This window comes from Zonotrichia albicollis, unplaced genomic scaffold (assembly GCF_047830755.1).
Source record: "Zonotrichia albicollis isolate bZonAlb1 unplaced genomic scaffold, bZonAlb1.hap1 Scaffold_90, whole genome shotgun sequence".
Lineage (NCBI taxonomy): Eukaryota > Metazoa > Chordata > Aves > Passeriformes > Passerellidae > Zonotrichia > Zonotrichia albicollis.
Window position 1 is genome coordinate 143,524 of NW_027428463.1, and position 27,971 is coordinate 171,494.

The following is a 27,971-nucleotide window of genomic DNA, read 5'->3' on the forward strand; positions in this document are numbered from 1 at the left end:
GAATAGCTAATGATGTAATAGGCTAAAAATATCTGCATCGAGGGTCATGATTTTACAGGATCATTAACTGAAGTTTGTCGCAAAATTTTGCCAGTTTATTTAATAGCACTGTCTTGTAACAGCTTTATGCCATTAATTCAGGAGACAGCTAATTGGAAATATTCTTATGGCACTTTTACTGCCCTCAAACTATTGCTTGTGTGTCTTAAACGATTTGCATCTTCCGTTACTCTGCACTCCAAAAATTAGGCTGAGTTCAGAAAGAAAGTATGTGTCCTTTTCTGAGGTTCATGGTTCATCTATTGGTTCATATAACTTCAAAAAGATAGTTATGACATAAGAATTACATTTTTCCACATCAAAGTGACCCAGTCAAAACTTCAGCTGAAAATTTTTATGAGGCCTACAGCCTAATTTTTTTAAAGTACCCAAGAGAGTTTAGATTATAAGGAGCTATTTTTGACCAAGTAAACTGGCCAGCAAATTTATGAGGATTTCTAAATTTCTAATAAAGTCAAGGGAGTGTAGAACATAAGAGGAGTCTAAATATTATTACAAATTTCACTGCATGATGCAACTTCCACAGATTTATTATTTTTTTGGTCCTGTGCTCTTCAAGGTTAATTGTGATAAACCTCAAAGTAAAAAATGCCACAGGAATCAACAATGTTAATATTACCTCTAGCATTATAGGAGGAAACTTTCTGGTATTACAGTGCTGAAAAGCCTCATTTGCAGAGGCTGGCAACTGTCTTACACAACAATTTCATTTAGTTGATACAATCATGGCTTTGTATAGCCATTTACATAATGACATTATAGGTCTGTAAGAGAAATAGGATTATATTATCCCATAACAAAGTTACTGAGGTTTTGATATAATATGAAGACTCCACTTTTACATATGATTTTCATGAGAACACTCTTACAAGGAAATTATTTGCCTACTATCACATTGCTCTTTTTGAGGTCTTAAGTAGCCCTGTGAAGTCTAGGCCTTTTCCTAAGTGTCTGCTGGTGATAGGTGGCCATTTCACTCCAAATCACTGTGGTAACAAACTCTTCTTTCACATGAGTAGTTTGCCTTTTCCTCTGTGTATATATAGAAGGTGAAGCACAACAAAGTTGTGGCTTTGTCACACGAGTTTCTTTACAGGAGGATTTGCTGAATGTACACAGTGTGTGCAAAAGAGGAAGATCTTTTACAAATTCAGAAAGGAATGATGGGCAGTGAATAGTGATTGAGCTGTGGGATGGCTCCTTTGCAAGGGGGATGGATGTGCTTTTTTGTAGTTTATCTTTCCATCGTGGTGAGTACTCTGATTGGAAAGGTTGCATCAATAACAAGAGATTCACTTCAAATGAAGATGTTGCCTCAGAGTTTTTAATTCTCAGTCATAAATCTTTGCCAGAAATCTAAATAGCTCTCTCAGCTTTTCAGATCTCTTCATTATACAAAATCTCTTTGATGATAGTACTAGCAAAAGCAAGAGAAAATAAATCCAAATGCATTTGCAGAGTTGACTCCCTTTGCAGCCCAAAGATGTGAGATTATATCTGTTATCTTCATAATTTTTTACTAGCCATTTATGAAATGCTTACCCAATGAAGATGTAATAATTTTCACTTGAAATCTTGGTACTAGATATTTAGTTTGAGACCAGCTGTGACACTTAAGTATTTCCTTCTTTGATGAACCAGATGATGAAATAATCTAATTAGTCTCCTTATGAGAAGCAGTCAGAAGTATGATAGCTTTCCTATTTAAGAATCAATATAAAGGCAAGATGGTAAAATCTGGCAGGGCATCTGTAACATGAATGCTTTATTATGAAGAAACGGAGGCTTCATACAGATTTGATTACAGAGGATTACTTATCTTCCTTTGCAACAGCCAGGGATTAGCAAGCAGTCCTTATTCTTCTGCATACTCTGCGTGTCTGTTTGTGAGAGAAGGGGTATGTGAATAAGATTTAGGGATACAACTATTTAGTTTTTCTCTCAGTGGGTACTATAGGTGATAGTTTCATATTTGCAAGACCTTTTTTCTTTCATTTCTTCATAGCAGCAACGCATGTGATGGTCCTCAACTGGAATGAACTTGTGAATTTTCTTGGAAGCTGATGAAATGCTGCTACATTACACAAACAAAGCCTTTGCCTGACAGCTTCTGGTGTCCACTTTTCTCATCACTGATCATCCTTTCTGTGAATTTCTCAGCTTATTCAGACTAGAAAACAACAGATAGCTCCCTATAAGTCAGGCGTAGTATTTTCTAAACCATCTGTGACTATTTTTTGACTCATTTTTTCCATGTAATCCCAACACTTTTACTCACTGCATCAGACATAGCTCCTTCCATGTCTTACAGGGGTACCAAACCAGACTATAATTGCCAGCTACATGTGATTTTAATTAATGCTTTACCTTGAAGGAACTGAGCTGCTGGTGGCAGCTGAGGGTGTATGAGTTCCTCATCTTGTGAACATTGCAGCCTCGTGTTATAATCCACATCCAAAACCCACCTCCTTTAGAAATGAACTGCAGCTGCTCCTGATATTTAACATTGTAAACTTCTTTTGTATCTTTTATTGACCCTTAGAAACATCACAGACCACAATTTTAGAAATATTGAGCTAAGTATCTAACAATTCTTGCTTCTAGGTCACATGGTGTGCTGGAGTTGGGTAACACTGTCACCTGCAGACATTCCCTTTTTTCTGATTGTTCTAGTAGAGCCTGCTCATGTTGAGCTATAAATCTCTTTAGACTGAAAAAGGCACATAATTCAGGAGGCTTTCTAAAAGCAGCCAGAGCATTTATCTATTTCAGTTGCAAGTATTCCATCTTTCTGTAGCAAAGCTCTATGTCTGGGGAGAGCTTAATATCAGATACAGTTTTCCCACTGGATGGGGATCTTTAATGTATCACTTGTGAGTAGTAACTCTCTTTGCTGACATTTACAGTTGCTGTTGATATTTCTTACTTCTTAATGTTTCCAGACACTGAGCCTTCCAGGAGGGCCTAAGCCGACTCAGGCTGGGGTGCATTTGCCTCCTCTGGGAAGCTGTTTTGCAGTTTTGAATATCTCAGCTATTCATAAAAAGGCAATGTGACTTTGCTAGCCCTCCAGAGTACATCTGTCTCACTGACTCACCGCAGAGATGCTGAAAACAAATATACTTGCCAGTCCTGAAAGCGGTGCTTGGCTTGTTGGCTTTTTCATGCACTTGGAAGAACACAGCCAAGCTTTCTCAGGAAGGGCTTTGGGCAGACAGGTCAAGATGGCAGAGGCACCCAGCCAGGATGGCAGCTCAATGGATTGAGAGCTAGACTGCTGCATCATCTGGTTCATTAGAGGATGAGGCACTTAATTGTCACAGCTGGTGTCATAGTGAATCTCTGTCACCTTGGAGAAGAATGATAATTACTGAGTATGACCAACATGAGCTCTAGGAAGAGATGACTGGTAGCATGCAATGAAGGAGTTTTTATGAGGATGTGCAAGATGAGAGTAAGTCTACATAAAGCTGGAATTCCAAAGTAATGGGTCAGTATAAAGCTTAGGATTCCAGGTGAAAACTTGTAATGCATGCCAAGCTTGTATTAAAAAGGTAGCCTCTTTTAACCTTTAAAATATTTAATGAACTTTTCACTTGAAAATTTGACCTATGATGAAGATTCTCTTTAGTTTGAGAGGTCTGAGTTAATTTCTGAGTTATTTTCTCTTCCCAGGTTTTGTTTGCAGTGTGCTTAGCTGAGCATGATGCAAAATACTTAGCCATGTATAATGTAAAAGATCAAAAAGGCAGCTCAGGCCTTCAGCTGTTGTCTTTAAAGAACCATCACTTACATGCTTACTACCTACTAAGAGGCTGAGATTTATGTGTGCTAAGTCTCTTATCTGGCTCATTTACTCCATCTTTGGGAGCATGATTGTAGGTGGAGAATGAAAACGGAGAGTTCAGAACCAGTTGAGAAAAAGCAGTGGTGATTTCAAAGCACTGAAATTAAGGCTAATATCTCAAATATTGTCATGGTCACTTGTCTTACCTAGCGTGTTCTTAAACTCCTTTGCTGTGACAGAGGTGGCTGTTAACTGAAGAAAAGCAGAAAATACTGCAAACCACTGATGGTGGCACTAGAGCCCCATCCCTGTGTTCTCCTCCCCTGAAAGCTAATAAAGAACATCAAAAATAGATGTTATCGGGCCATCAAGAATTAACAACATGCACCAGATGGTAACACCTACCCTTTCCTATATACCTAATTTTAGCCCAGACTATTTACCATCAAGTTGTGGCAAAGGTTGAGGAACCCAGTGCCGAGGATCAGGAAGTGAGTAGAGGCAGGAGGGGCAGAGAGATTTTCTCTCACTTCTGACCCTCTTTCAGTTAATAATTTTAATCAGTGCCTTTGCACACCACGATTACCCTCAGTGAAATGAATGAAACTCTTTCCTTCAGCCTCAAACTATCAACTAGTAAACTGCCCATTGAAATCAGTTGACATACCCCAAAAAATGGGGCTATGTTTCATGGCTGAAATTGAACTGTCTTCCTGAAGGTGTTATCATGGGAAATGCAATTAGGTTATGTAGTGTGTGTGTAGGGTGGGCACATATGCTTATGGATACACATACATATTTTCACTCATCATGTTTTGTCCTTACCTCCTTGCTTTACTTGCTTTCCTTTCCTGGCACTAGCAACAGTGTGATTTAGGACAGTGCATTGGTGCACTTTGGATCTGTCATTCTTGTGATGGAGTATCTAGACTGAGACCATGTTTTCACCACAGGCTAACTCAGGCTCTCACATACATTTTAGTAAAAATCTCTCTGTCAGTAGCACACTTCAACTTTTCACCTGTGCTTATGTGAGCTCTGAACAGATCTTTGCTTGCCCAGTGAGGGGCACAGTCTAAAGTCAAGGTCGCTGCTGAGAGGTGGCCCAATTCAGCAATGCAGTTCTGTCCAGTGCAGGGAATGGCTGAAAAGTGCTGGGCAAGAAAGAAAGAGGTCAGGATTTCTCCACCTGGAACGAAGGATGCCACAGTCAGGGTGAGCAGACCCTGCACCAGATGTGTTTGATAGCAGGTGGTCTAGTTTCTCCGATGGAGGAGAAGCAGGTTTCACTGCTGGAGGTGTCCACCCCAGATGCTGCAGCCCCCCAGCAAGGGACAACTGGCATTTAGCAGCCTTATCTCTGTCCTCTGTCCTGTCATCGTTCACTGAGAGCAGACCACACCAGCTTTGCCAGAGGCTTGGCTTTCACATCCTGGGCACGAGTCACATCCTACAGTGCATGACTCCTGCCTTGATGCTGAGCAAGGGGCTGACTGGATTCCCTGTACCCTTTGATGTGGATTTTCTTGCTCAGTCCCTGCCAGGTCAATTGGCCACAGGCTTCAATTTACCCATGAGTCCTTACTTTGAAGATGCAGGGAGGGTCTGCAGATCAGAAGAGACCTGAAAATTTGTGAAAGAGGATGTAATCAACAGGAGAATTTTCCCCAAAACACTGGCAAACTGCTCTGCCTTTGAGAAGGTCATGTATAGATTTAATTTATTTTTGTTAAATTGCCATATCACCAGCTGTTTCCTAGTGGGAAGTTCCATACACAAGATGTTTAAAATGTTCTTCTGGTGCGGATGCTTCGTGTAAACAGCAGTTCAGTGAGAGACAAACTGCCCTGAGTTGCGCCAGTGAATAAAAATTACTAGAATCCCTGGTTCTGATCTACTGACTAACTGCTGAGCATTTTCTGTATTTTGTGCCTGGTTTGAAGTGCCTGAAAGTTATTGGGGTTTATATTTATTATTTAACAGACTTCTCCTGGGAAGACAGCTCTGGCCTCTCTCCACTATGTTTTTCAAGAATAAAAAGCTCACAGACCTATTAATTTTGAAAGTTACATTAATGGAAAAAGGACTGTTGAATTTTTTTAAGGTTGAGTTTTCACATTTACAGTTTGAAAAATCATTCATAAGGAATCAGTTTTCTTTATAGAACTGCTGCCAATTTCACAGGTGCAAGCATTAAATTTGTGTATGGGATGCAAATTGCTTTATGTGAGTAGTCAAAATGTGAAATTATAATTGTATTAGTTAGGTAAAGTATAATTTGTTACCCCTGACTGAACATAGTAGCACTGGTCATTACAAAGAATACAAGAAACCCAGTGATGCCGATGATTCTTACATAAATGCTGGCCTATGTGGGCATTTAAAATGGACAGATGATTAATAAAATAGCATAACTTTGTATCCCAGGATTCCCATAGCACCTTTTTTCTTGTAAGCTAATACAAATAGTAGAGAAGATTAAAAACCACCTAAATTTAAGGTTCTTAATTCCCATACCCCTTTACCTAGGATCTCAAGAAGTTGATAAATTCTAATAAAAGCTATTAAAAAAATAAAATCCAGAGAACATATGGCATTTGACTGCATAGCAAAGAAAGATGCATTTTTGCCTTTATCCAGCTGACTACATCATCTTTGGGCAATGAGCAGTGAGCCAGAGTCAGATTTGCTTCCTCAGCTGCCTTAAACTGCAACAGGCCTTAAAAAGAGACTTTCTAGCACTAATAGTGTTTCAATTAAACTTTCAGAGGACTCATTCAAGTTTAAAGTTTGAATATCTTGACACACAAAGGGCAAACACCCTTTCACTGAAGGATTTTATTCTGCAGCATGGTCAGGAACTTGCAGCAGCCTTGAGTTAATTGAATGCAGTCTGCAAGAGAAGTGTAATGGAGCATCCAGACACAATGCAATATATTCAAGTGTTTGTCCATATAAGTAGTTAATTGATTGTGTTGCTATGAAGCACAATTCAAGGTTATTGTATTATCTTTAGCACAAAGCTGTACAATTACGGAATCATACAGTTTGCGAAATACATTTAAGGGCAAGGTAGGCTTAACTACTATGTTGGGAATGACAATGAATTATTTTTCCTTTCTTTATCTTACTGTACCCTTCACAGCTCAGGGATGTCATCTGGTGCTTGGTAAAATCCTACTTCTATTTTGATTTTCTACTGGAAGGATTGATGGTAAAAGAGATTGTGTGTGGTTTCCAAGGGCATGCATTCATGTTAAATATGGTTTACATTTGGAGTCTTGATAATTGACCACTGCCAATCATTCATGTATCATGCTTTCAGCCTCTCAATAATGTGTAGATGTTAAAAAAAGCATACAAAAAATCCTATACAAGGCTTAGCCTATCGTCCTCTCTTTCTAAACCTTTTAAGCACTTTTCTACATGACCATGAAGTCCAGAAACTTACATAAAAGCTGAAATTTTCCTGGAAATCTTTATTCAGAGGAATGGGGAAGTGCTGATATTTCCACAATTTCATTGAGATTGTGAAAGTTTGATTCTCTTTTTTCTTCTATCCAAGCATCCATCTGGACCTTGTGAAGCTCATGTGAAGACAGATTTGAAAGCAATATTCCATCTTACGTTCCCTTTCTTTAAGTCAAAAAAACCTCCCAAAAATCTTATAACAAATTGGAAGGGTTTTGCTGAGCTAGAAATGTTGAATTTTTGGGTAGGATTTCCTATTTTTTCTCCTGTTCACCATCAGTGCAGCTGCACTAAATGAGGAACAACCTGGGGCAGCAGGCAGAGGGAGACAGGACCACAGATGTGTGGATGCTTCACCAACATTTGTCACCCTTGTGGTACAGTGGTGAGGAGGAGGTGGAGGGATCAAAGAGAAGATTTTTCTGTGTTCATGAAAAAGCTAAACCTCATTAAAGGCATATAGCCAAGCACATGACACAAACTTTATTTAACTTCATTCCAATGCAAGCACAGATATGCTTCAAAATGTCCCACTTGTGTCTGTGTGTGTGTGTGTGTGTGTGTGTGTGTGTGTAGCTGGCAGAAATGACATAATGTAAATTTCACAATTGTAGCTATAACTGAAAATAGTGAGGTAGCTACAAATATTGTCATCCAGTACTTGGCATCTTAATCCCTTGCTGTTCAAGGCAGACAAAAATGTTTGTGAAAAGTCTCAAAAAGCCTTATATTTAACAAATGACAGACTGAAACTAAAACATCATGGTCAGGAGCCTTTTTAGCAAATGAAATAGTATTATGTTCTTAGTATGAGTGTTAGATATGAAATACTTCCCAGGAACAACTATTTGAGGGTATTCCATTGAGGAAATAAAATTATTGTGAATTTTAAGTAACTTTGTGAAAGGAGTTTCCATGCAGAAGTATTTAGATTACCTTTCTATCTTATCTATTCATTAGGTGTGGTCTGTCTGCATAGAACAGAATGTATATATATTTATTTCTGTGTATAACAGAATGAAATGCCTTCTGCATGTTTAGTTATGGAGCCTGTATCAGCTAATCTCCTTGAGACTGCCAATGCCATGGTTTCCTCAATGCATTAAAAAAGAATATGGATTGCATGCTACTGTATGTGTTCTTAGATTTCTCCTTTGAATTTGATAGGAAGTTATGGGTTTTCAGTGCTGAGGCCCTAAAGCACTGTACACATGCTAACAAATGCCTCAGACCTAATGAGACAGGAAATTGAGAGGCTGAAATGGAATAATAAAGGAAGAAAAATATTGATGCTTGCATGATCCTGGAAAATGACTGTTATGTTCTATTACAGAAATTAAAATAAGTTTGGCAAGGATTTACTATTGAAGAAAAGTACACATGAGGCTAAACCTAGGGTAAAAGAGCAAAACCAAAACATCATGTCAAACAAAAAGCCTTTGGAAGAGGCATCAATTAAGATACAAATTGAGTTTTAAAAGTATTTTTAATTAAAATGTTTCATTTAATATGGACAATAATACAAGAGAATTATATCTGAACTTTAAAGCAGGTTGACTACCTGTAGGAGAGCTTCTAGATGCTGGTTAAGGAGTTATGGTTTATATCATCAAAAATTAACATATCTATAAAGATGTCTGTCTGTTAGCAGTTTTGAGAATGTATCTACCATTTTGGTGCCTAAGCATAATTTCCTCTTCTTGTTTGCTGTGAAAACCAACAACCAAGGACCTGTGGAGAGTTCTCATTTTTTAAGGATGTTCTGGTCCAAACTGTTTGACACAGCCACCTGCAGGAATTGCCTGGCCTGGCTCTTCATTAACCACTTGTTGAATTTTGTTTCCATGACAACTTCCTATATTATACTATCTCAGAAACTCAGTAGAATTCAGACATCAAGTTAAAACACCTAAATATTTCTCTGAGTTGCATCTCTTGTTTCCTTGGCAACTTCCTCTCAAGTCACCCTAGGATATTTCAAGGCACCCAAGACAAATTTCATCGCATTGATCTTTTTAATGAATTTACACTGACCTGCAGTATACACATTGTACCAAACTTAAAATATTAGATGACAGAATCTTTATTGATTTCATTCAAATGCAGCTTCTCAGCCGAAATCCAATTACTTTGCCCCAGTACGTACATTTTCCCCATTAAATCTGCAAAAACAGTGCTGTAAGGCGCTATCTATACGTATGCAGACCAATCTGAAGATTAAAAACAACTTTGCATACCAAGTGCAATGTTTCTGACAGAAACAAGGGCACGTTTTTGCTGCTCTGGAGTAATGTGTGATTATTAAAATAAATTCTAATGAGAAAAGGTAAATGCAGAGGAAATCTCAAGAAGCATTGGCTTCTTTGGTACATTGCAAAGGCAGCAGTTAAAGAAACCATAGCACAAAAAAATCATTCCAGATGCTAAATCCCGTCCTTCAGCCCCAAAGGAAAAAACAGCTAACACTGATTCCATGCTGGTCACAAAAGCTGGTGGCTCAATAGGTCTTCCCTAATTCTGCACATTCCCACATTCTGCTTTTCCTATCTTGGAGCAGTGTTAGAGGCTGAAAAAAAACAAGATGAGTCTTGTTGTATCTTGTTTCCAGTCTCTTCCTCCAAAGTCCCCTTAGGAAAGAATGGGCAGTTCTGAGCAAATATTTAGCTGTAAATGTGGGTAAACGTGGGTAAACAGCATTTTCATCTCCCATTTTTCTCCTTTCAGATTGATTGGTCCCATAGCCTAAGGAAGTGAAACCAAGATCTGTTATATAGGAATGGAAAAGTGGAAACCACATCAGACCCTGAAAATTAATCTCTGGAGAAAAGAAAGGGCTGAAAATGTAAGATCCTCACACCAGAATCTTGTCTCCACGTGCAATCCTACCACACTTGGTTTCCCTAGTGTAAACTCATATCCTATTATTTCTGAATATGGCTCACCTTCTTACACTGGCATCTGTTTTTTGCTGACCTCAACCCTGGTTTAGCATCTTCCCATTTTTCTCATAGCTTCCTTTTACCAGGTTTACTGAGTATGCTTCCCTCTAAAATAAAACCATAACCAAGCACAGACAGCACAATGGCTTCCTCACAAGGGTGCAATAGCCCTTCTTACATGGCAAGGGCCACTTCCTCCTCTGTGTTATGGAGATGAATTGGCTCAAGCAAGAGCAGTTTTCTGAGTGTCAGTCTGAATCTAAGCCTTTAATTTGAACCAGTTGATGTTCCCCAGGAACGATGTCTGGGGTGGTCTCTTTTGGTGAAGACCCTTTAAGTCCTGATCCAGCACTGTGCATGTGAGATCCAAAGGAAGGGAAGAAGCAGTGGAGGACAAGGACGATATTTTTATTGCTGTGCAAATTGGTTGTCATGGTGTCAACACAACAGTATTTGTTTAAAAGAAACAGAATTTCTGCTGACAAAGAGATAAATGAAGTTTTAAGAGAGAGAAGTGTTTTGAAGTTAAGCTCAATGCTTAGGAGCACCTGAGAGGAAATTAACTACTTTAAGCTCGCATAAAGCCTAAAATAGAGAGCCTTGTATCACATTAATGCTAATTGACAGATGTGCAACACTTGAATATAAAGATTTGAGTCATACAGTTATATGTAAAAACTAAGCAGCAATGGCTTCATAAGAGGTAACTGGAGATGATTAATTCATACATTAAAAAAAAATTGAGCTGTTTGTCTGAGCCTGAGCGATCATCCATCCCTCTACTGAGTGTCTGCTGCTTTCTTAGTTTTGCCTGGCAGGAAGTGATCCTTTGTAGACATAACGACTTGTCTAATTTTCTGCATGTTAGAAGTCTTATTAAGTATAATAAATTATGAATTCCAAAGAGATTATGGTGGAGGGAATTTGTTGGATCAGAGCGTTAAGTGTTAAGCCCTTCTGCAAAAACATCAGTTTACTGGGACCTCAGCCTAGATAGCACGATAGATTTGGGTAAGATAAATAATAACATTTATAAGTACCAAATTGTATGATATGTGTGTAATTTCAGGCAAACTTAAAGTGCATGGCAATTTTAATGCTATTAAACTTCCTTGTCTCTTGAGAAAAATGATGTATTTTTTTTAAAAAGAATTCCACACACTCTTCAAATTTCAAATGCAATTCATAGTGTTTTGTAGATGGCTTGCACTGCCAAGACTTGCTGTTATGCAGAATGCACTTTAATTAAGATTTTAATGCATGTCTTATGTCAACATTCATGGTTGTATTATGCTGTTTTAGCCTAGTGGTAAAATACTGATATTAAATTTTTAGTAGAAACTGTTCTTTGAAAGTATTTTTTGTTCTTGCTTTTCTCAGACTAATTGTCTTTGATGCACAAATATTTCAACTTTATTTAGGTGGGAGTATCAATGCAGGAGAGTGTATGGTGCCTGGAAGGGATGAAGACTAAGTTCAGGAAAGACTGAAAGTCTTTCCAGTGGTTTCAGTTGGTTTTGGATCATGCTGAAGCAAACATTTTCAGATACTTCAGTTCCATATTAACACTCATGTAATGACCAGTTCTTAGTAAGATAAGGTATTTCCTTTATCAAAATATATGATGAAAACATGTATCATTAGAAAGAAGATTTTCTTGAATGAGATCATCCATTTGTTTTGTTGCAGTCTAGCTCTGAGCAAGCAATGCAAATATATGTGTGTTTGAAATAAAGGATGTTTGTTGTACATATGGAATCAGTTTTTGAGATAATATCTTGCTACACCACTACTTTCAAATCATTGACAGAACTGTGGGCATTTTTAAGAGAAGGAACAAAAGTAGAGGCTGATTTATTTACCCTGGAGACAGCTAAAAATCCCATAAGGTTAGAGACAGTGTGTTGATCTGTACTTGTACTTCCAGTGTAAAGGAGTGTAAAATATACTGCCTTTGTCTGTTCCATTTTGTTTCATTACCGACTTAAATTCAGAGGGATTGCCAGAAACAACAAAATGCTGCCTGACACAGTGGTACCTCTTTTACAGATGGGCATGTGGCAATGGCCTGAGGGTTACATCTGCTTTGCATATGAATTTGCATGGTATATTCATGAGAGCCTAATGTGAAGGGTTAGCCTTTATATATTTGTATGAATTATAAAGAAACTGCATAAAATATGTTTCAAAGGCTGCAGGGGGAAAGGGTATAAAATGGAAAACTGACACTTCTTGTGTCCATCTTTTTCTTCATGCATTATGTAACATGCCTTCTACTGCCAATATCCATCAGGCTGAAATTCTTCAGGAAAAACTCAAAATGCTAAATCTTTGTTTGGAAGACAAAGAACCTCACAAGTGAGATGATATTTGTTTGGAAATTGGAAGCTGAACATTTATCCACCTAGGTGAAAGCAATATCACAGTAAAACAAGATGATTTTGGTGCCAGTAGCACTCTCAAATATATGAAGGAGTTCTTGGAATCTTTTCCAGGACTGCTCATCTAGTGAAGTACAGCATTCACCCTCATTCCCTATTATTTTTTATTTCCTGAAATGAATTGTTAACACAGTGAAGACTTTGGAGTGTAGTTTCCAAACTGTCATTAGCCTCAGGAGATCCAGGTTTTGTCTTCTCTCATGCCTGCAAAACCAGATGGACTTTCCATCAAAAATTCTGCTGGCTGAGGATTATTCTCCTTCTCTCCCCCTTACTTTGAAAGAGGGTGGTATGAGAAGGTGTGCTGAGGAAGAAGTGGCTGTGACCATTTCACATTGTGTTCTGATAACCTGGAGCTTCTGCAGAGATTTAACTTTCTGTTTCCCTGTAGCATCTCTTGTGGTGCTCAGAATGGGCACTAGAGGTACCTCAAGGAAAGTCCATTCTTTGACCAGGAAGCTCATCAACATCCAGTCACTTCAGAGAATTTCAGTTCAGAGACAAAAAATATAGACATGTCCCTTTTGTCTGGGTGGGTTTGGTTGATTGTTTTTGTGTGGTTGTAAACCAGATCTCCAGCCCAAGTGACACCTCAGCTTGAGACAAGCACCACCAATCCCAGGTCCACATTCCCATGAGGCCTGAAGAAACAGATATATTCATCACAGCAGAGTCCTGCTGCCAGTAAGGGTGCACATGTTATTCCTTTGGAGAAGTCTATCTGAGTCTATCTAACCTTGTCAAATATTTGCCTTTCACTTTGACAAATTACATGGTTGTTGCCAGTCTTTTTTCTTTTTCTTTTTCTTTTTCTTTTTCTTTTTCTTTTTCTTTTTCTTTTTCTTTTTCTTTTTCTTTTTCTTTTTCTTTTTCTTTTTCTTTTTTCTTTTTCTTTTTCTTTTTCTTTTTCTTTTTCTTTCTTTTTCTTTTTCTTTTTCTTTTTCTTTTTCTTTTTCTTTTTCTTTTTCTTTTTCTTTTTCTTTTTCTTTTTCTTTTTCCTTTTTCCTTTTTCTTTTTTCTTTTTTCTTTTTTCTTTTTTCTTTTTTCTTTTTTCTTTTTTCTTTTTTCTTTTTTTTTTCTTCTTTTTTCTTTCTGCAATGGGTTCAAGCTGTACCAGATCTCCTTTCCTGTGAAGAAAGTTACCTCTGCCTGAATCGCCCCTATTGTTGCAGTGCTAAAAGTAAAGCCTCAGCAATTTAAACAGGAAAGTGTCTCATGATTTGGAAAAGACACTAAATCTATCAGGAACCAAGGGGCTTGGGTTACAGATGTGTGACCCAATAGATGGTGAAAATCCATTTTGATTCATCTACTTGTGAGGGTTTTTACATCACACTCTCAACTCAGATGTTCTTTTTTTAGAAGATAGAAAAGCTCTTTGTCTTTTAAACTAGTGATATACCATTATTGAATGAATGTGAGTTCTATTTATGTTTGACTGAAGTGCTTTTGTCGTGGTCTGATCAATCCTTCCTGAGGCTCACAGAAGACTTCCAGCTGGCTTTGCTGAACTTTGCACTGTCTTTACTGCATGACTGTGATTAGTAAGGGAAGGCTTCAGAAGGCTTTGCTTACCTTAGATATTATTCTCCATTTATATATCCTGAGAGTTATGAATTCACATGACTGTAATATAATTTTTTCAAACCCTTGTGAAGATTATTATTTATTATAGGCAGGGTAATAGCACAATTTTTTATACTATAACTAGCAAAATTGCTGAAATTGAGTGCCTTATTTTTGCCAATACTTTTGACAGATACTGCTGTGCTTCCTATACTTTTTATTGCACAACATAGCAGCATGTAAAATGATGGAGAGTGTAGTCTAGTGACTCCAAATGAATACTTGCTCAGTCTGAGACTTTAATCAATGTAAAAATACGAGGTTTTTATACTGAAAGGTTTCAGCTAACTTCTGATTTTTGTCTGTTTTTATTCTGTGATTGTATTTGGAAATTATCTATCATCTTTGAAACAATTATAACTGCATAGAAATGAAATTCTACTGCAAAGGGTGGTAGCCTGGTGCTGCATCTCCCTTCCCATGTGTCTAAGAGCCCCATGTTTAACTTGCAGCAGTATTTTTTAATTTGTCTGTCTGAGGCAGATGCCGATGTGTAACTAATATCACTGAAATATACGAATGCATTTCCATAATTAGTGTCTTGTGAGGGTAGATTTGGATTTAATGCGGGATCCAAGTCTTAAGTGTCTTGCAGATTGCAATATACTGATTAATACTGTCCTCTCAACCAGAACTTAGTTTAACAGCCACCTGTTTCCAAAATATCCAGAAATCCACAACTGGAGTAGCCCAGCAGTTAAATCTGAAAAATGAATGAAGTTTGATGTACACATTGAAATTTAACTATGCTTGTAAAAGAATATTATTAAAGCTGGGGTTGGTAAACATTTGGAAATAATTTTGAATATTTTTATTCAGGATGTATTCAGCCATTAAAATTGGCCCTCCAGGTAACCTTTCATACAGCACTAATATTATTTAAAAGTGGAAAAACTGAATAATTAAATGACTTTAGGGCACAATATTTACCAGATGTAATCAAACAGAGTTCAAGAATGAAGAACAATCAAAATTTACTTTTCTGTATAACTGCTTCCTGCAGCAGGGAAAGGTTTGCTTTCATTGGCCCTCCTTAATTAAATTCTCCATGTATACCATGCTGAATCCATACTCACCCAGCAGCAGCTAACCTAGACAAGAAGAAAGTAAGAACACTGGAATTTAATATAATTTCTTCTCTTTCTGTTGTGTTTGCATTTGCACAGTGCACTTACCCATTTCTTAGGGGAGAATCCAGAAGCAATTATCAGAGGCTTGCCACTTCTGAGAGAGGTATGCAGGAGAGAGAAAAATGAATGTTAGTAGCCAGAGCTTGTTTGTCTTTTGCTGTAGGAATGTCAGTCAAATGCCAGCAGCCTGTAACCCTGCGATGAAGCAGCTGCCCAGCTCTCCCACTGTTGCTTGTGCTGTATATCTCTGTGTCTTGGTTTGTTTCTGGATTGGGAATTTTTCTCACCTGATATTTCACAGAATGAGAAGGAAGTCAGAAGATTATTACAGAGATGGTGCCCTGCCAGGCAGTATCCAATTGAAGTATTGATTAGGCTTGTGAGGGCTCCACTGGACCAGAAATTCTTTGATGCCCGAGTTTGCTGCTGGTGTCTGGAACAAGTTTTATCTGCAACAGAAAACAACATTTTTCATTTCTTTTAACAAAGTGCTTACAAATTGACTGGTCTTTGAAAGGCACATCAACAAATTTTAGCCATGTCCTTGGACCGGCACTACATGGTCTAAAGTGATGGTGCAAGAATGACTAAAATTTCAGAACTAGAAACATTAAGCAATTCCTGTTTTATTACAAGAGGTCTGAAAACAAAGTCATAGGATTGCATTTAAAAATAGTTTTCTATCTGAGTGGAGCAAAGAAGCAAGCATGTTGTGTGTAGAAATCTGCAGTAATTGACTCAGACCTGTGATTCTCCTTGAGTAGTGACTAAGTTCACCCTACTGGGGATGGCAGAGCCATGATTGTCTTCTTGCAGACAGATGGCCTCCCACACTTTATCTGATTGTCAGGAGAAAAAGAAGGGAAAGAATTGCAAGGGCAAATTACTATTACTTGGATATGGAGATTTTTGTGCCCTTTCATGCACTGAACGTTGTTTATTGCTACACCTTCTGCAATCCTGTTGCTAACAATCACCCATCTGAGTTCATGCATGGTCACAGCTCTCTTGGACAATGTGTCTCCTTACTCTGTGGTATGTCTTCTTCTGGTTTGCTATCAGCCAACATTAGTACAGCCCTGAGACAAATGTGAAGAGGGGGATACTTCTTGTCTTGTGCCTACTTTTGAAAGGGACCAGGAAACTCAAGGAGGAAAGCCCTCCTATCTGATTCTACTTACAGCTCAGGATCCAGGCTTTGTCTTTGTATTACAGAGAAAAATCTCTGCAGAGTCAAGACCAGACCCCATCCTAAGCTGCTTTCCCTGATGAAAAAGGAAAAGTACTTCAATATCTTCTTGGATTTAAGTGAAAATATTACCTTTTTTTCATGTATAGTCTTAGATAAGTACATGCAATTTTGTAGTATATATTTTAGAGTGCTGCCAAAAGCACTGTATTGTACTACGTGAATGCAATGGCAAAGAGCTAAAGCCTATCTCCTTGTGTCAGATAGGACTGCTACTGGCTAAAACCATTCCTGGCACTATCCCACACCTCTCCATCCCACTGCTGAGTCCCTGAACTTTGTCTTTGACTCTTCCTCTCTGGTTCTCATACAAGTGTGAAGGAAAAAATCACAAACCTAGTTGTTCTTAGGAATGTATAGGGAATGTTCAGTTTTCAAGTAAAATATTATGCACCCCTTCCCCCACTCCCTCCCCTTATATAAGACTTTCTTTGGCTTGCATAAAATCAGCCAGTGGAATTTCATCCATAGGAGAAGTAATAAATCTGCCAGGAAAGCTCATTAGTTTAATTTATTATGATTAAATACAAGGATTGTTCACTTCACTGTTTCATCAAGGATTATAATCAAGATTTTAAATGTGGCCAGAAGGGACATTTCAGCCAGTGAATCAGTCCAAAAGACAGAAAGCAGGTCTTGTACAGGAAAACATAGTTAAATATGCAAGTACAGTACGTCTGTGTGTGAATCTGAAATATAATTGCATAACAGTCTCGACATTTAACATGAAACAATTCTAGGAGGGACTCATTTGGGGATGGAGGCTGAGTGCCATTATTTTTCCTCTCCTTAGAACTAAGTTTAACATATAACCTTTTAATAGAAATATGAGCAAAATAAACAACTAATTCTTTGTGGTCCAAAGCTGTCTGGACAGACAGATGGGTTTCAGGGAAGATTGTTTTCTGTATTCCTTGAATGACCTAAAATATTTCCAAAGCAGATTAGTGTTTTAAGGGACCATTCACACTATCCAATCATCTCTCCTAAAATTACTGCTTATAGAGCCCGTGACTCAGCATGTGTTTTCTAGCAGTGGCTCGTGAGAGAAATGGTTTATTGGTGGCTGAGGATTGCATCTTTCTTCCTTAGAATGCCTTTAACCATTCCCTGAACCTGTGGGCGGGATTCACTCATGGTTTTGTCCTATCATCCTCTTTTTTTCTCTTCCTCTTTTCCTTTAAATCTTTCCCAACGTAATCCCCACCTCCCCAGTGTGTGTGGGAGCTATCAGTGAGGCAGGTGCATGCCAAGGACTGGCGTTTCACCAAGTGTTTGTGCATTTCTCTAGAAAAACAGAGGAAAGTCAGGAACTGCCAGAGTGAGTCAGACCTCTGGTTTCTCTAATCCACCATTCTCTGACATTAGGCACATATTCCTCTGAACCATATAAATTCTCTGTGCTGTTTTCTTGTTTCCTTCTCTTTTTACAGGTAAATTTAGTCCAGTCTGTGGAACTATGGGGGGAAAAAAAGGTAGTAGCAGAATACAATAGGATTTCAGTTGAAGGAGAAACATATTTCTGGGCTGTTCCTTTTTCATGAGGGATATTTGCTGATGCCTGAATGCTATAATGACAAGTGCACAACATTCCACTTACACAGCTAGTTTGGGCACTTAGCACCAGTGACTGTATGAGCACATTGAGCAAGTTTAGGGACAACCTGGAAAAAAAATCAGGAAACACAAAGCAAAGGAAGCACAGAAAACAAGTTTGCTCTAGGATTTGAACCAAGTACTTTGACCCCTAAAATCTGAAGCAGAAAATCAGATTAAACCATGATTAAACAAGAGGATATGTTAAAAAGGTATGCATTTACTTGTTGAACATCACTTAAGAACAATTAAGATTGAAAGTTAGCAAAACTTGAAGAAAATACCCATATGGAAAGAAAGGATATATTTATTACATTTTTAATCAAATGTAGCACATTAAACATCATTTGTGTGGCAGAGGAGAACTGACTGACAAAAATCCAAGAAAATAAGATTTTGTAGGAAAACTTCAGTTTGTGGAAACTAAAATTTGGAGGGTGTAACTTAAGCCCTGCTTAATCAAAGCCGAAATTTTTGTTCTAAGCTCAGCCAACGTCCCCAGATACCTATTAATTTGGAGATTAGGCTCCCCTGGGAATGGGACTTCAGGTGTAACTCCCTTGATGCTGGCTCATTCAGGCTGAGGGCTTCAGCCCAAGGAGGAATCTGCTCCTGTGGAGGTCTGGGACAGGAGTGAGGCGGCTGCTGCTGCAGAGATGACTTTTGGGCAGCCAGGAGCAGTGTGAATGCACTGCTGTCTGTCTCACCAGACACCTGTGCTGCACAGCAGCTGTGGAATGGCCTGCCACAGCGCATGGGGACGTGCTGCCCATCCCTCTGGATGGCCATCCTTCCAGCCAGCTCCATGTTTCAACTTTAGCAGCAGGTCCTGTACTCAGCCACCACTCTCAGGCCTACAGGATGGGAAATGTGGTTGCTCTTTTGTGTGGGCTTTTTATCAGATGGAGCCAGGTGGTGCACGTTCTACTGCCATTAAAATGCAATTCTCTTCAATGAATCCTTGCATGTAGGTAGGGACTGCCACGTTAGATCATTTGCAAGTCCTGCCACCATCTGGGATTTATGTGCAGCGTTACTCAAATGATACATGGTGCACCCCCAGGAAAATGATGGCAACGAAGAGAATGTACACTGAATGCATTCATCGACCCTATTCCTAGGAGGAGAAGCAGAATCTGTTTGAGCCTTCTGGTAATCGTGTGTGGGTTTTTTTTTTCCTTACAATAATGATTGTTAAAAAATCATTGTGTGCATTAAAGTTCATTTTACAAGAGAGTAAATGTCATGAATGTATCAGTGAAATATTTTCAGGGTTGGGCCCATGTGTCTGTCTGATTAAAGAAAGCTTGAGTTTTGCAGGCAGTCTCACATGTGATGAGGTGGTTGTTATGGTAACAATACATTTTTTATGAGTTGTAATAATGACAGAGCAACATCTTTTAAATTATCAGGATTTAAAGTTACAGCTGCTTTGTTTTGCCTTCCATTAACCCCTTAAAATAGTGAAATATTTTCATGGCTCTGTGGTAACATCTGCATGCTTTTCTTGAGTGTGTAAAAAAAAAGATCTTTAAGAAGGTGTATACCTCAAATGAATAACAACTTTCATTGTGCCTCAAGAATATTGCTTTTTCCATACCCACTGTGATTACTTTTTACTATTTTTTAAACAAGTATGTTTCTTACAGTATGACAATCTTAAGTGTAGCCAAAGCGCTGGAAGGATTCCTAGTGTTCCCAAAATTAATATTGATGTTGCAGTAATTTGCTGCTAATGTTTTTGGGTGTCTTCTGGGAAGAAATGGAACTTCAGTGATCCTTGTGACTTTCCTAGATATCCCTGCTGGAAAGATTTGATTTGATTCAAGGTTTATTCTTCACTACAGCCTGCCAGCATGTGCACATGCTCAAGACCACTGCTCACCAGAAGTCCTGATGATTCTGCAGGAGCGCAGAGACTTTTTTCTGAAAGAAAAAGGACTTTTGTCTTTAGTGGAGAGAGAACAGGGATTGCATTCACACATAACTCACATTTGTCACCACTCATGTATGAAGCAGAAATATCCAAGGATTTCACTCTTGTGCCTTCTTTTAGGCGCGGTTGCCCTCAACACATCCAAGTCATCCACTTAAACAGCCCATCCCACTGCTGTTGTTGACCAGGAAAATTTTATTCCTTTGGATGAGACAGACTATACTAAAGAGAAATCATGAGCAGCTTAAAAAAAAACTAGCCATGGCTAAGATATTTCTGGAGTCAATTTGTGAGACTTTATTCTGGAGTGCGTTCCATTCACACACAGGAGCTCAGGGGTTTGGTCTGCACTGAATGCAGGGCTCCTCTACTTGCTGCCTGAGGAACAAATATTTCAGCTCACTAGGTCTCCTTTCTACTGATGTTGCTAATATGTGAAAAGGAATTGTGGAAGAATAGCACAAATAGAAGTTATCTGTAGAGAAAACCAGAAGTAGAATCCAAGAAGAAACCACTTTTCCTCACTGTTAAGGAAGCCACACATTTAAATTACAAAAAAATACAATGTAGAGTTTGCTTTTATGTGTCCTGTGTGTCTAAAAAATGTTTTGCCTGTTTCTGAAAGTATTTAAAAGAATATTTGGTCCTCTGTTGCCGTCAAGCTTCTTTACCCCCTAGGCCATTTGTTGACAAGCTTCCATGTATCATTGCTTCTAAACACCTAAGAGACCATTTTAAATGTTAAAAAACTCCATACCCATCTGTTCTTTGAATAAATTTTAATGAAAGGAAAAAAGGCATTTTTTATGTAGAATTTTACCTGAAGTGGATCATGTTTTGTTCAGAACTCATAATCAGTTTTTCTGTCCCTGCCTCCTCTGTTTGAAGGTGAGATATACTCAGTACTCACATTCCTTTTGGCATGTAAAGTAAAATGTCACTCTTAAACTGGATGAGATTCCCCTTACAAAATAAGAGAAATCATCATAAGAATTAAAAAGTCCATTCCATAGTTATTATAGTTGGAGGTTTTATTTTTCTTATGCGTTCAAACAAGTGGTACATTAGTGTATTCACTGCTTGAAAATAACCATTTTCTGATTGTCTTCAACGGATGGATCATTTGATTGAGGAATACCAGGAAAGACTTTATATGTAGTTTGTGGGTGGAACAAAATAACCTTTGTCTACAAAATCTGCTTTTAGTTTAATTCTCAGGACTGAATTAAAAAGTATTGCTCTAGCATGCCTGTATATTTAATTTCATACTTCATGTGATATGAATGTCATCTGATACACACATGCAACTTCATCAGTTTGGGATTTTTTTCCTCCTTCCCAGATTTTTTGAAGGAGGACTCTTTGGAAAATGAGACTAAGATGTGAAAGGACTGCAAAGATTTATCTTTCCAGGAAGAGTCCTTAAACATAGAAGTTACCAGAGCTAGAGTTCCTAAGGATTCCAAACTTGTTGAAGGATAGGAGTAGAGTTTTTTCTTTTTCTTTTTTATTTTTCTTAAAGAGCAGTGGTTTAGAAAGAAGTAGAATGCAATTTAGCTGAGAGAAATGCAAATATAGATCAGGATAATTATGTACAGGTGCAGAATGGAGAATAATGCAGGAACACTGCAGAGGAGATTATTAATTACAAAGGTTCACAAGATGAACATGAGTCATGGTGTTGTGGTAAAGCAAGCATCACATTATAGTGTATATAAACTAATCCACTACCCCTCAGATATATGAAGTAATAACATCCTGTGGTGGCACAACCTCCACTGCAGAGATGTAGCTTGTATGGGTATTAAATTTAGTAAGTGTATGAATGACCAAAAAAAAAAAAAAGTATATAAATAAACCATAGAATCATGTCAGATCTAAGATTGACTAGATGAAGTAATAGAATTTACTACATATTTCTCATTTTTTACAATTTTTTTCAATCTCTTCCCGCAGGTTTCCAATTCAAAACTGCAAAAAGAAGGAGAGACAAGAAGGAAAATCAATTTAATTTCCACATCTGATGCTTTTCAAAGACAGAGAATACTAAGTCGAGGAATTGACTTCAGGATGCGACATATTCTTTTAACAAAGCAATGAAGTGCTGAAATAGATTGCCAGGAGAATGCTGGAATCTGTCAGACTCCCTTTAAGAACAGGCTGGAGGGAAATCTGCTAGGAAAGACAGTTGATCCTTAGGGTGAAGAAATAACATAAATAATCTCTTTGGCTCTGTTTTATAGATTTCTCTGAGTATTGTAGTGTGCTGTTTTGACTTAAAACACAATATCTATCATTCATGGCCTGTACAAAGCTAACCAGGTCTATGTGTTTTGATTTTCTTACACCTTGCTTTATTTGTGAATGTTCAGTAACAACTAGTAGATTCTGTAGCTGGTATTTCAGGAGATGGGGTAAGTGAATATTTCAAAGAAAGGATATTTAAAAAAACTGTACTCATTAAATAACACTAAGACTTTCACAATGAGATGATGCTATAGAACTGGAATAAAATACTCCAATATACAGACATATTAGCTTTAATCTATGGATTCTGTTGGCTACCCAACTGAAGACATTAGGCAAGTGGATTTTTTTTTAATTTAAAGACTCAAACCTTCTTAGTAACTAGATCTGAATAAACACACAAACTCCCATCCTGCAGCTGGAACAGAGTCAACTGTAAGAAGGGTTTCTCTGGGGTGCTGAAGATGTGCTGTAAAAGGTCCTTAAGATGAGTGGAAATACCTTATTTCAGTTTCATCTACAGTGCCTCTCAGGCAGGGCCAGTCCTCTGTACCATTTATTGAATGCTTCACTCACTCCATTTGGTGACCAGTTAATCTCTTCCACACCATTCTTTTCAGCAGTAGCACTTCTTTGTCAAGTAGTTCTTCAATGATTTGGGCAGATATTGAAAACATGGCCTTTGGCAGTAATTGGAGTACCAGATACTGATAAATTTTTTGCAGTAGAAAAAGCACTTTCTCTCACCATCGTCCTTGGAATGTGTGAAATGAGGTGCAATGCAAAAGCAGTGACTTCACCTCTACTTTTTGGTGCCAAGGAGCAAGTGAATGCCTGCAGATGGCTCTGAGAGGTATATGAGGTGTCTGTGCACAGAATATGGTACCAAGCCTGGGCGAGGCTCAGGCATTGGCTTTCCTGCCTGACTTCAGTCACAGGCTACATGGATAACTGCAGAGGATGCTGGACAGCTGATTTCCTGGGCTGTAAGTGAAAATCCTTTAGGTACCTGCTAGGTGGTTACAACACCCAGCGAGAGCTCCAAAGGTTCCCTTCCAGTGCTGAGGTTTGCTCAGACATGGCGGGAGGATGATGAGAATGACCTCAAGGACTTAGCCCTTCCTTGGAGGGCAAGGAGGGCATAGATGTGTCTGTGTCTGGCCAAAGCTGTTTCTGTGTCCTTTACCTATTTTTCATTTATCTGTTACCTGTTCTTCCTCTCCACCTCTCTTTTGTCTAAAGAGGTACTTCACACCAGTTCAATTTGGTGTTTGAATTTTCCTGAAAATATAATTTTGTTTTCATTTGCGTCTCTATACTAGATATTATTTACATTTTTTCTCTTTTCACTTTTCTGTTCTTTTTCTCGTTACCTCCTGGTATTTAATAAAATCCTAGGAAATTCATATCACAGCTTTCAATACCTATGGCAAAGCCCTTTTTCCCGGCTTAACTTGAACCACAAACATCTCTGACTCAGCTTCATGCTGTGGATTCTGTCATTGATCACCACATTTAAAAAGGGTTTAAAGTTGACTTGATCATTATTTACAGTGCTTAATAGTAAAAAATGTATCTTTTTGTAGATTTATCTTTTTTTAAAACTGTAACAAGATTTAGAACTAGATCTCGAAATTGTCTTTCCTTGCACAAATAAGGATGCCATTTTAGAACAACTTTTCCCGAAAGCCTGAAAAACATCTGTATAATCTGATTTTTCTAAAAGGTTGTAATAGTCCAAAAATTCTGATGCTAATCCTGCTTCTTAAGTACTTTTCTCCTACTTTGGACCATTTTTTCAAAGCAGCCCCAAAATACTCAGTCAGCCAACTCCATGTGATATCTCACACACATTGAACTTAAAATGTCAAAATGAGATCCATGTTCCTGAAAAACAGTAAAAACAGAATCATTTTTACAAATTCTATAATTTATTAGTCTCTTTTTTTAGCCTGCAGGCAAATAATGAAAAATTTAAGTTTTGTGTTCTTCTGCCTGGGAACTGCTTCACATCAGCAAGTGAAGAGTGAGCATATTACATGCAATGGTATGAAAGGCCAAGCTGTTGATTTCATGAGATAATGGTATGGCTGTTATGGAATTGCTGAGCAGAACCAAATTGCTTGCTATGAAGTGAGGAAAGGTATTTTCATATTTCCAGCTTCCTTAATTAGTTCAGCCAATAGCTGGTTTTGCTTTGGACTACATAATAACTTTGCACTGTTCTGTTTATTCACATAAGAAACATCTTGTTTTTTGATTCCTTTGACATGTTGCTAGACATAAGCCTCAGAAATCATATTCATGGATTCCATCAGCTTAAGGGCAGATGATGTTCCAGTGAAAGAAACAGGAACTGACTTTCCAAGGTGCTGAGAAGAGTATCTGAAAAATCAGGTACTAATAAGGAATCATGAATATAAAACTATGAATTATGAACCTAAATCAACTGCCACAGGAACTGTTCTCACTAAAATTGAAACTGTTGTGGTATGGGAGCCACAATTATTCTATGGTATTAGCTTTATAAGGATATCTTTGATGATCTGTCAGCTCCCGAAGTTCTGAACAACCCACAGGACACTTCTTGCTGACACCAGAGGCACAAAAGGGTAATTAATGAAAATCTCCAAGCGCTGAAACAATGAAGTTAATGAGATTTTGACATTTTGCCTGCCTGGGGTCAATGCCATTCATTTTGACCTTCTCTGGGGACTTAAGGAGGCAAAACAAATTAAAGCTGTGAGGAGTGAGAGCACCTGGCCTGTGCAGACGTGAGTTTTGGCTGCTTGTGGCCCCCAGGTGACAGAGTAAGAGGCAGTATCAGGTTTTAAAAAATTGAGGTGTTTTTTGTAAGATATCCTTACCATGCTTTGCTTCAGATCTGGCTGTGGCTGAAGAGCAGGTGACACTAAAAGAAAAGACCAAGACAGGGGGAGTGATCTCTTACAAAGATTGTCAATGCAAATCTCAGGGGGGCCGTGACTCAAAAACTGAGATATCCTGCAAAACCTCCATCCCTCCCCAAGCAGGAAAGAAGATGGGCAGAATGTGAGAAACTACTGTGATGCTTTGCACAGGCCATAGAGAGAGATTTGTAAAAATATGTGTTTTGTCAGCCTCCAGTTAATTTCAATATTGGGTTCTTATGCTACAAAATGACAATGTTATAAGAATGTCAAGTGCCTGAATGTTATGATAAGAATACATTATAATCATAAATATGACCATTAAAAACTGCTTATAACAAAAGAAAAATTTTAGAAGAAGGTCAGATAATCACTTACTTGGAAAGAGTGGCAGCCTTAAAGACAGTTGTGGAAAAAGTAGATGGCATTTAAAGAAAATATATTAGTTTGAGCATAATTTGTTATACAAAGCTTTCAGCCAAAGATAAAGGGTAACTTATCCACAGCTAAGTGTACCTTCATAACTCAACCAGAAAAATAATTCCAAATGTCTTGGATTCCAAATTTCAATTAGGACTTTGAGTGATAGCTAAACAACATCTTTTATTTCTTACAGAAGTGCATTGCTTCAACAGAATAACATGACACAGGTACTGCAGAGTTCTGAAAATCTGAAAGGATTTTTTTTGGACTCTGTTTATGTGTGAGTTGTTTCCAGCCCTTTGTACCCACTGAGAGTCCTGTACAGTACTGAGAACAGCCTGGAATCCCTGACAAATACCTGGTAGTGCCAACAGCTGGAGTAGGCAGAATGTGAACTCCCTGAAATGGAAAGTCATCCAAAAACATGTTTTTTGGATCCCAAACCTCCTTTACTTCTTAGTAGCTAATTAAATATTTCCATCAAAGTGAATTAATAAAATTAAGTTAAAAATTAATGTTGATGAAGTGCTTCACATACTCCTCTATGCAGGGTTTTGTATCTGTCCCTTATGGGAAAGAATAGCTGAGCCAGATATTATTTCCACAGTGATTTTTTATGCATTTTTGTGATGTGACAAATATTTGTTGACAGTTTGTTGCAGGTTGTCACTGTGGACCCATAGGCTTTCATGGAGCTACAGGACAGAGCCTGCAGAAAGAAACAGGACATGCAGAAATTGTGATTTCAGTGGAAAAACGGAATAAACTTCTCTGTAAATTGGTTAATTTACAGAGAAGACTTTGATGGAGCTTGTGGCACTCTTCAGGTACATAAAAAGCCTCTGCTAAGAAAAGGAGCATTTTATGGTACTGAATTCAAACAATGGCCATGGTGGTCTGGTTTAAGCATGAAAGGACTTGTATTTATTATGTATATTTCGACTCAACAATAAAATGCTTAGCTGAACTGGAAAAACTCCATTTGGGGATTTAAGGAATTATTTAGACATAACCTGTTAAGGCTTCTGTAGATGACTTGAACTGGGACAGGGGATGGACTGTGTCACTTAGAGTTGCTTTGAGCCCTGTGTTTGTGTCCCTGTGGTTTTCTTCCATATGTCCACTCTGCAGTAATGTATTATCAATATCAATCAATGAACTGAAAGTCTCTGGGTATGTGTGGTGAAACTTTGTCTTTGGTAGCAGGAGATTAACATCAGATAAGAGCTATGGTACTCCTGTTCCTATTTCCTAGTCTGTTCAACTGTAAATTAAATAGTGTCATTGATGTGCTGCTTGCCATGGGATTAAAAACACTCAATAAAAAAGCCAAAATAGTAGGGGGCAAAGGAGATTTCATGGAAGACCTGCAATTTTCTGTCACTTTGCTGCTTGGCACCTCCAAAAGCAGAGCCTTTAAAGTGTGGGAGAAACTAATTGTTCAGTCATTTTAATAGAGAAGCATCTAAGTTACAAGCAAGAGTTTTGCTGTTATGTTTATTTGGGGGGTAAGTATAGAAAACATAACATTTCTTCTTCATGGTTGTAAGAGATCAACTTTTTCTTTGCCAACTATTTCTCTCCCCAGCAAATAATATAAAAAAAAATCACAGTACCCTCACCATTACATTCACTGAATTCAGTAGAGCTGGTGGCTGATTTTAGGTCAATATTATAATTAGAGTAATATGGTACCATTTTATTTTAATTTTGTGGAGAACTGAAGCACAGGTGTATTCAAGGCTGATTAAGCCTGCAAAATTCTTTAATGAAATACAGAGTAGATATGTATAATTTTTTTGCAATATATTTCAATTATTTCAATGGGAAGTAGGTGTTACAATGTGATTTAGATTAAATGTATTTTAAATGTATCACTATTCGTTTTAATAAAGAAAACAGTACAGTCTATAAGTAATTTGAATATTTAGTCGTGTACAGAACAGGCAGCATAAATGAAGAAAAGAATGATACTAGAAAGATGACTCAACTCTTCTGTCACTCGATGTGTAAGGACGTGAGAGTGCATGGTACTTAATCAAAATCTCCAGAAAAAACTTGTGGAAGACAAAAGGAAAAGCATACCTCAACTTCTTTGTGGTGCTTGTTGAGGACTCCTGCAGATCGTGTGTCTTATGGAAGTGGCTGTCCTTGATT

General features: G+C 38.0%; 1 protein-coding gene across 12 annotated transcripts in view; it reads left to right on the forward strand.

Annotated features, from left to right (window-relative positions):
• Window positions 1-27,452, forward strand: part of LOC141728107 (N(6)-adenine-specific methyltransferase METTL4-like) — a 52,643-nt gene extending 25,191 nt beyond the window's left edge. For 2 of the 12 annotated variants that reach the window (XR_012578799.1, XR_012578804.1), the window contains 3 exons: window positions 10,043-10,160; window positions 15,491-15,557; window positions 22,192-27,452. The gene's annotated coding sequence lies outside the window, so the exon portion shown is untranslated. Of the gene's footprint in view, window positions 1-10,042; window positions 11,604-11,678; window positions 12,920-15,490; window positions 15,558-19,270; window positions 19,452-22,191 lie in introns of those variants that run through there. The other 10 variants (XR_012578796.1, XR_012578801.1, XR_012578800.1 and 7 more) reach the window with 6 other exon arrangements.
• Window positions 27,453-27,971: the final 519 nt, after the last annotated feature.